We start from the raw sequence: 10080 nt of genomic DNA on the forward strand, positions 1-10080 counted from the left end.
TCATGTGACCTCAGGTCTGTGGGAGGAGGAGCTGCATAGGTCATGTGACCTCAGGTCTGTGGGAGGAGGAGGAGCTGCATAGGTCATGTGACCTCGGGTCTGTGGGAGGAGGAGGAGCTGCATAGGTCATGTGACCTCGGGTCTGTGGGAGGAGGAGGAGCTGCATAGGTCATTTCCTATAAGGGATTTGGCACTTAGTGATTTTGGCATCCAAAGGGAATCTGAAACTAATGTCTCAAGGAAGCCAGGAGTAAGAGCAATGTAAAGGAGGGATGCAAAATGTGATCGCTTCCTTTGGTGAGGGATTGGTGTTTGGACTCTTGAGAAGGATGCACGTAAAAGGCCTAGAATTAGGCTGACCCAGAAGATTCTCTTGTGCAGACAAGGATAAAGGATGGAGTGTGGATTGGTAGTTTGCAAGGTCTGGAGGAGAAGAAGGTGGCACTACCTTTGTGCCTTGCAGTGAAGGAATGGAGGTGAACACTACGGCCTATGGTATTAGATGGTAAAACATCTGTCTATTGCCTCCTGAGAATATTCCATTTTGACTCTTTGCAAAGGTACCTTCTGCCTGATTCTGTGAGAAATACATGCAGATACACAGAATAGGTGTGTGTGTGTGTGTGTGTGTGAGTGAGTGAGTGTGTGTGCGTATGTGCACATGTGTGTGTTTCTATGATAGTTAATACTGTGAACTGTAGTCACCTAGGAGACAGATCTCTGGATATATCTTCAGGGGAGTTTAAAGTTAGGTTATGTTAACAGAAATAGGAAGTCCCACTCTAAATGTGGGTGGTACTACCAGTCCATGGGCTGAGGTACTGGACTTAATAAAAAGTATGAAGCCACTCACTAAGTCTGTACCAAATTTACCACTCTCTATCTACTTCATGCCTACAGATAGTGTGGATAGGCACCTCCTCCTCTGCTGTCATGGCCTCTCCTATGATGGACCCACTCTTTGAATTGTTTGTACTAACTATGGAGTCAAATCAAACCCTTCATCTCTTGAGTTGCTTTTGGCAGATATTTGACCACAGTGAGGAGGAAAGTAAATGCTAACGCTGTTGTGATGGTTAGTTTAATTATCCACTTGACCCAGTCACCTGGGAAGAGAGTCCTGAGGGATTGTCTAGATAATGCTGGCATGTGGACATGTCTGCAAGGGTCTTATCTTGTTTAAGTTAATTGGTGTAACAAGAGTCAAGCCCGCTATGAGAGGCACCAATCCCTGGGTTTGGGTTCTGGGTGGTATGAGTAAAGTGACCTGAGCAGCAGCCAATGAAGTCATTTCTTTTTGCTTGTCACTGGAGATGTGGATGACCTACAGTTTTAAATTCCTGTTGCCTTTATTTCCTTGATGTGATAGGTTGTAACCTGGAATTGTAAGCCAAAATAAATCCTTTCTTCCCAAAGTTGCTTTTTGTCAGGAAATTTCATCACTGGACAGAAATGAAAACAAAACTGTCATGTAGAGAGACCTAATTTGCATGCATGCATGCATGCATTCAGGCATGCACACGTAGAGAGAAAGGTCTTTTGGTTTCTAAGGTACTGCAGATCAAAGCATTAGTCAGGCAAGCGCTTTAACTGTTGCGTGTACCCAAGCCCTTGAGACAAAGCCTTGCTTCCTAGTTCACAGTGGCCTTTGCCTTGCAATCCCCTTCCTCACCCTCTCCATGGCCAGGACCACAGCTACATGCTACCATGGCATGCAAGAAAGGTTTACCGAAAAGAAACAGTGTTGGTCATGCTGTCATATGGAGACAGGCTTCAGAATTCCCTCTTCCTTGAAGAGAGCCAGTATTTTGTTCTATTCATGTTTCCAGCTAGTTAGAGGCATGCCCACACTATAAAGTCATCTATTCTAACTCTATTTGTTTTAATGTAAGTCATATCTGAAATGCCTTTGCATCTGTGTCTGCATTTGTGCTTGACCAAACAGCAGCATCCTTGCTTAACAGTTTATATACAATCCTGATGTCATGAGGATGCAATCCTGATGTTGTGAAGTTTGATGATGTTACAAATGCGCATTTAGTTCTTAGCACATACCTTACAGACTAAAGCATAGTTCATTTTTGAAATATGCCTGCAAGTATATTGTTTTATCTGACATTAACCATTCTGAGAGATGCAGGTGTGTGTGTGTGTGTGTGTGTGTGTGTGTGCGCACTCTGGACATGTGTGTGCAGTTATATAAAAGCAGCAGTTGTCCTGATAGGTTTGGAGATATTCTCTGTGTGTCTAAATGTATATGTATGTGCCTGTTCATGTGTGTTTGTGCATGCATATGTTTGTGTGTATGTGTGTGCACATCTGTGTTTGTTCATATTTCATGTTCTGTGTTTATTTGTATATTTGTGCATGTGTATATTTGTGCATGTGTATATTTGTGCATGTGTATATATGTGTGCATGTATGTGTATGTACATGTGTGTGCAGTGTGTTTTCATGTGTGTGCTATTGGCCATGTGCTTGCATGTTGAGGTCAGAAGCTGACAAGTGTTGATTTTGACTACTTATTTCTTGTGACATCTTGTTTCTTGTGACAGGCTCTTCTGGACAAATCCTGAGCTTTCCGTTTTGGCCCCTGGGTGTCACCTGACTCTTTGAACCCAGCTCTGGGTACAGATGTGTTGTCTATGATCTCCTTTGCTTTTGTAGGGTGCTGGAGACCCAAGCTCAGATCCTCATGTTTTAGCAGCCTCGTGTTTCCCATGAGCCACCTCCCCAGCCTAAGGTACACAGATTCTATTTATGGGACGAAACTGAAGTCAGAGCAGTTTGGGACTGACTTTGGGGAGAAGAGGACTCAAGACCTTTATTCAGGGTTGGATCCTACCACCCACGTCTTTCTTTAACATGTCCCAGGCTTCCTAAGGCCTGAATCACTGAAGAAGAAATGAAGGCTGACTCAGACAATTGCCCACCCTCAGGGGATTTGTGGCCAGAGTCATCTGGCTACACAGCAGCAGGTCTCTCTTCCAAAGGCAATGGAGTACTCTGAAATTGGAAGGGGCAGGTTTTCAAAGAGTGCAGGGGCGTAGGACGGCCACAGGTCCCTCTTGTCTTTATACTTAGATGCTCTGGTGTTCTGTGTTACTCTTTACCTTATTCTTTATTCAGGTAGGGAAAAAAATGAATGATCACAAGAGTTGACCACACAGCACTGTCTTTGAAGGAGGAGAAGAGGAGGTGTGTGTGTGTATCATATATATATATATATATATATATATATATATATATATATATATATGTATATATAGTGTTCTTTCTTGCTTAAACTGCCTGAGGACAATGTTTAAAGTCTGATATGGGATATGGGATATATCTCTTGTTGTGATATTATAGGATTTAATTTTGTAAAACAATACAAAGTCTTGTGTATTTGAACATGCTCATGAGTTTACATTATAGTGGGTAAAAAAAAAATTACCTTGGGTTATTTGTCCTGGTGATTAATCTGCTAACACTCAGATACATGGCTCTCTCCTGCTTATATCACACTTATTTCCAATGTCAAACTAACTCTCAGGACTTAAAATAAAGGATTTTCCCAAGAAGTATGAATTACTCTTAAATTTACTCTTTATTAAATTGCTCCTTAAATTAACCCCTTATTAAATAACTCAAATATCTTGATTAATCAGCTACATTTTTACTCTCACCATTGTCTTGCAGTATTTGCAGTGACAACTATTCCATGTGTGACACCAGGCAGCGTCAGGGAAACTATGCATCCATGCTCTCCCCTGTCTCAGAGCTTCGAGTCTAGATTCCACTTGATTCTCTTTGCCCTAGTGTCTGTAAGACTCCTAGGAATTACATGGTATTTATTCAACCTTTGATTTTTCTGGAAGTTTCTGCAATAACCTCTATTTGTCTGTTTGTCTGTCTTCTTGCATTTAGCGTTGAGTTTAGTGCCTTCTCACAGAAGAATCCAATGATTCCTGTAGGAGAGGTAAGACCTATGGCCCACATGAACATGGCCATATATCCGAGTACAGTGTAAATATAAGTTGGGTGGTTAGATTTTGATGTATGCTATTCAAACTAAATTTTAGTAATGAGAAATAGGGATAGGCTCAGACCGTTTGTGATATAGGTGCCACTTCATATTTTATGATATCTACACAAACAAGGAAATAACCAAGTGACTGCCTTATTAGACCTGAATTGGGGAAATCAACTTTAAAGTGTTCTCTGACCTTTTGTACTGTAATTATGAGCCTGCATGAGGTCATGTGTTGCCAATTTGTTTATATTCATTTTTTGATGGAAATATCAACGGTGGTATTGTAATTAGCATTTCAAGCAAAACTAAATGTATAGTGCCAGGGCATTTAACAGTTGATACTTGCTTGCAAAATTTATTTTATACAATTTTCTATAAAAAGTGGTTAAGATTAACAATGTTTAAAAGAATACTGAGAATAGTTTTACAGCTAAAATTTTGTAGGCCAAAATATGAGTGCCTATTAATTTTTAGAGTAAAAGAAAAAGCGGTTATCTGTAAAAATCTACAGAGATACCATAAGTACTCAGACAGTTAAAAGGTATGGAAGTATTTATTTGAAATTTAGCTGCCTAATTTATGTGTTAACTAAATAATCACTTTACACAGACAAAGTACCCACATAGAAGAGGAGTGTGACTCCTGTTGTGTATGGTCTTGTCATTTTCAAGGTTGGAGCAAGAGAGACACCACGGGATGAATGGCTCCCTAATTCCGTGAATAAACCATTCCCAAAATGGACACAAGAGGGCACCAAGCACGCAGTAGTGGTAGTGATTTAATGTTCTGCATAAACTCTGGCACTTGAAGATGAAGCCACGTTTATTTTATTCTGAGTAATATATTATGCACCTGCTTGTTTTATTTTTTAGACTGATTTGTGTCAAATGGCTCTCCAGAAATATGACATGTGTGTTGGATCCAAGCAGAACTAGTCTTTCAACATGGAAGTTGTACTATTTTGTAGTAACTCTGAAATAATGAAGTCCTTCTTATTGTACTTGAAAGGGAATTAGGCTTTAGGCTTTCCCATGTAACAAGTTGGTGCATACTTTTTGTGCATTTTGTCTTTGTGGCTGCTTAAGACTAGCTTGGGGGCATGGGCTGTTTAATCGTCACAGTCGCTTTGTATAGACAGAGTAGTGGGTCTTTGTCTGGAGGACTCAGGGTTAATTGGGGCTGAGACCTCTGGATGAAAGAGGACACAATGATGTAACTGAAGGCAGTTGGAGTCACCCCATGGGTGAGGAAGAACCACAGGCCTGTAAATATTTAGCTGGTTTATTAGGTTTTTTATTTTTTATTTATTTTTTATTTCTTTAGGGCTGTCACAGACCAAGTTGCCTGAACAACAGAATGTGTTTTCTTGAAGTTCCACCGATTACAAGTCCAAGACTAGGTGTCAGCTGGATGGGATCGTCCCAGGCCTATTGTTAATTTGTAGATGTTCATCTTCCTGTGTCTTCACCTGTCCTTCCATTTCATTGTCTAAACTTTGTTCTCTTATGAGAACACAGGCAGACTGTCTTAGAGTCTATAGGAAAGGCTCCTTTTGATTTACTCACCGCATCATGGACAGACTCTATCTTTAGTGGAGCTTTTGAGATAGTGGGGTTTAGACTACCAGAGTGTGAATTTTAGGGAGATGCAGTTTCACCCCTAACCCCTTGGCTCCTCCTTGGCCTGAGCTCCTTGAGGGGCTGGAGCTGCCCAGTTTGAGTGAGTGTGTTCATTAACCAGTCCCCGTGGCAGCAAGCACCAAGTCAGCTCCTATCAGGTGTTGCGCTCTGCATTTGTTGACGGAGTACATTTCTGCTTTGAAAGGCTCCACATTTCACTATGCTTGGCTGGCCTGAAATCTTCCACTGCATGACAGGCAGTAATTAAGTACTGAAAGAAAGGCATAAATACTTCCTTTTAAACATTGACATGACATCCATCTAGTGAAAGGCGTGGACAGAGGCAAGAACAGAGAGTTCAGGAAATGAGAAATTTCTTTGAAATAATTTCATTGAAAATTAACAAGTTGATTATTGCGAAAAAAGATTCCAATTTACACATAATGGCCAATCATCTAGCTTTCCTGGCCTTTGATGATGCCCGGCCTACCCAGTGTGATCTGCTGTTTTACCCCACCATGATGGTTATCAAGGGCTTCTTAGGTTAATTTGCCTTTCAGACTTCAAACCGCTTAAAGATAATACATTTAACTCAATTATAAGCATTCTTCTTATTCACCGTGTAGTTTCTTCTGGCCTGGCCATTCTGCCTCCATACCTCTCCTTCTTTGCCCAGTCCTCATTTGAGGGGACATTAGCTGAGCTTCTATAATTAGATCGCTCGCACAGGATCTTCATATCGGCACGGAGAACAGGGCAGTTACAAACCCAGTCTTCAGGAGTGGCTTTCCTATTTTCAGGGAGAGTCTCTGGCCACATTGAGACAAGTGCTCAGAGGTGGGGCTTGACCCCACTGCCCTGCTGGAGTCCTAGAAAGCAGACTTTGGACTAGCTTGTCTAGACTTAAAGGGTCCAGTCTGCAGGCACAGGAAGAGAGAAGAGTCCTCAGCTTGGTGGCTACTTTAAAACTCTTTCCTCCCTTGATGCACGTTTCTGTTTCCCCAGTTATTGGATTGCTGGTTGATTTTGAAATCTCTAGTTCTTTAATCAGTAATGGGGGGGGGACCCAAAAAAACAACCCCAGTCACTAAGTTGCCTTTGGATCTCACAGAAGCACCCATCCTCCTGCTTCAGTTCGGCTTCCTCCTCACCTTCCGAACCTTTTCTTTCTCTGTCCTTTGGATGTCCCCTTCCCAGGCTACTGTGATAAAGTTCTTCATACTTTTCTCACAAGACTTTTTTTTTTTCCTAATCCCTTCTGTTGGCAGGGAATTGACTCATGAATAAATGGATAATAATAACGGCTGACATTTTTGGAGCGCTGACTATTTGGCAGGCAGTAAGCCGGGGATTTGCTCGCATTATCTAGTTTGATCCTCTCAACAGCTTTGTGATGCAGCCCACTTCACAAAGGAAGAGCTAACACTGGGAGAGTGAAGTGGCTTGTCCTCGGCCACAGAATTCGGAAACAGACGTGGCCCCCCTCTCAAGCACAGGGGAAGGGAAATGGCCTTGGTGTGGAAATCGCAGGACCCCGAGACACACAGAATTGGTAGCAGGTCAAAAAGTTAATGTTGCTTGCTTTCACTTAAAGGAATGTCAAGTGGCTATTGCAGGGCTAATTTCCCCTGGGCAACCAAAGGGCTCAAGCTGCCCACTCTGCCCCTGGGGGCAGTTTTTAGTCTGCTGCACTGGATTACAGCTTCTGTTGTACACTGAGTTGGTCCCTGAGCGCGCGCGCGCGTGCGTGTGTGTGTGTGTGTGTGTGTGTGTGTGTGTGTGTGTGTGTGTGAGTATACATATGTTAGTGCAGGTGCCAGTGGAGGCCAGAAGCTTCAGATCTCCCTGAAACTGTAGGTGCATTCAGCTGTAAGCTGTCTGACATGGGTGCTGAGAAATGAATTAGGCCCTTCTGCAAGAGCAGTATAAGCTCCCAAGCCGCGCCATCTTTCCCGTCCCTGGCATAAGGGCTTATAAACGTTCCCAAGGGGTGCCAGGGGGCCAAGTGTGGGAGGCACTGTCTGAGACCTGGAGTGGGGTTAAGACACTGTGGTGGTGAAGCAGGGGACAGAGACGCGTGAGCTCTTTTGCAACAACAGAGGTGTGCACGGCACAGAACCTGTTCTGGCTCAGTTGTTGGTGAAGCCAGGTTGGTTGAGCCCTGCTCTGCTTTCTGCATTGGTCTGGCAGGCACACTGCTCTCATTCACTGCCTCAGGAAACAAGTGCTATTTTGGTTCCTTCCTTCCCAGGGTGAGGTTTAAAAAAGTTGAAGGTTTGGGCCCAGGCTTCCCAGCATCACCTGGGCCTTGCTCCCTGCTCCCCTTGTTGAGGTTTCCTCTTTGGGGGTCAGCGTCTGTCGACCTTGTTTTCTCTTTTCAATTTTTCTCATTTACCACACCTTATTTGCCACTCATCTGTCTCCCCGATTAAAATTTTACAAGCCCAATTAAAAAAAAAACCAAAAACCAAAAAATATAAATAAGACCAAAAACCATAACTTTTTCTTTCCTTAATCTTTTTTTTTTAATTAATTTTAGAAAACCAAATACTTGAATGTCTTTTGTGTATTCTTTTAATCAGGAATTTACAAGTTCTTCCTTTATGGACTCCCATTCCCTCCACTACCCTGTTTCGTGTGCCTTTGTTAGGACTAGCTCACCTAATTATTTCTCCTTCTGTGTCCTGATACCCCAGCCTGGGCACAGCACTGCCAGTCTTCCCTCTCTGGTGGATCGCAAAACACTACAAAGATCTGTAACTCCCCTGTGTGTTTCCATTACTCCATTTGGTGTTTAACTGTACTGAACATATTGAAAGGTTGAAAGAGACAGTACTATTTTGGTTATTTATCTGTTGCCGAATGCACATGAAAAGATGGAGCCTCCCTTCCAACGCTCAGCAACAGCAGCTAGGGCTTCGAGACTGCAGAGACTGTTCAGAGCAATTACAGGATCGACATTTTGTTACCTTTTACTTGTTTGCACAATGTTAAAAAACAAAAAAACAAAAAAACAAAAACCAAAAACCAAAAATCCCGATAAGGGTGGTTTCAGTGAAGAGACATTAAGAGGTAAGAGAAAGAAACCTGAGGATAGGAATGAGTTGCAGGGCCAGAGTAGGAAACAAATTCAGGTGTTACCAGTAGAAGTGAAGGGGCCAAACCCGCAAGAAGCAGAGACCTGCAGCAGGACCTGTGTATGGAGAAACAGTTCTTTGGGAAGAGGAAACACTCCAAAAAGATAAGAATACCATAGCGGCAAAGAGAAACTCGGAGACTGAACAAGAAACTTTCCACGTAACACAGCTGAATATTCAGAGGGACAGAAACCTCAGGGCTGAGCTGTCGGTTCAAAAAGGCCTAGCATCACACTTACAAATAAATACTTACCTGTTTGAAAAACCTGACTGCAGCTGATTCTTTCTCCAAATCAGGAACGCTCTGCAGTTTCGGGTGGAACACAGCAACTACTGAATTCATGGTACCAGAAGATGGCACCATAGTCAACGTTTGCTGGGAAATGGGCTAAAGGCTTGTGTTTCTAGCCATGTCTGAAAGGCTCAGCCCAACAGAATGGACTTAAACAACGGTTATGTGTAGACTTTTGTGTTAAAGCTATCATGTAAATGACAACAAAATATTCCAAACCAGTTTGGAAGTCCCGGGACGCGGCACAGGGCAGGTGCTTCGGCTCGGTACACCCACTCTTTACCTAGAGGCTGTGCGGTTTACTCACTGCGCAGTATCAGCATTTGCGAGATTTTTAGTTCATTTCTTCCCTCACATTGGCAAAATATGTTTCCAGCTGATGGGGGCAAATGGCAGACTAATTGCATGACATTTCTAAGTTTGTATTGTTGGAAATCTATAGATATAATTGCGCTGCTCTTATCTGAGGAGGTTAAAGATCTCCTCTCTGCTGAGAGCCCCACCAAGCTCCCCAGCTGTGGTAGGATCTATTTATCACTGTCGAGATTGAGACGCAAAGCTGGATTTTTATCTCATTCGGAGTGACTCTGAAGCAAACCACGCTTCCCTGTTGAGATTCTTGTATAGAAATACATCTTTTAATTCGTTCTTTCCAGCTTAGCCACATTAAACCAAGCAAGTGAAATCTGAGGAATAATTTCTGGACCTAAAAGAGAAATAATGGAGAAAATGTGACACAAACCCTTTCTTTTCTTTTAGCTATGTGCATGTTCTGGGTGTCAGGAGAAAATAGGGGTGAGGTCAGGGTCAGAAAAAATAAGAGCACAAAAGACATCATGTTTTTGGTTAATTTAACTTCATATTGAATACTATATTAAGTCAAATTCCCCATTCAGTACAATTCTAAAGATATATATATTTTTTAAAAATTCACAAATATCATATTTGAAAACAACTTTTAAAAATTACCTAGTAATTAAAGAATATGGATACATCTTTTCAAGGCTTTGGACA

The sequence above is a fragment of the Mus caroli genome, chromosome 1 (genome assembly GCF_900094665.2).
Source record: "Mus caroli chromosome 1, CAROLI_EIJ_v1.1, whole genome shotgun sequence".
In the NCBI taxonomy this organism is placed as follows: domain Eukaryota; kingdom Metazoa; phylum Chordata; class Mammalia; order Rodentia; family Muridae; genus Mus; species Mus caroli.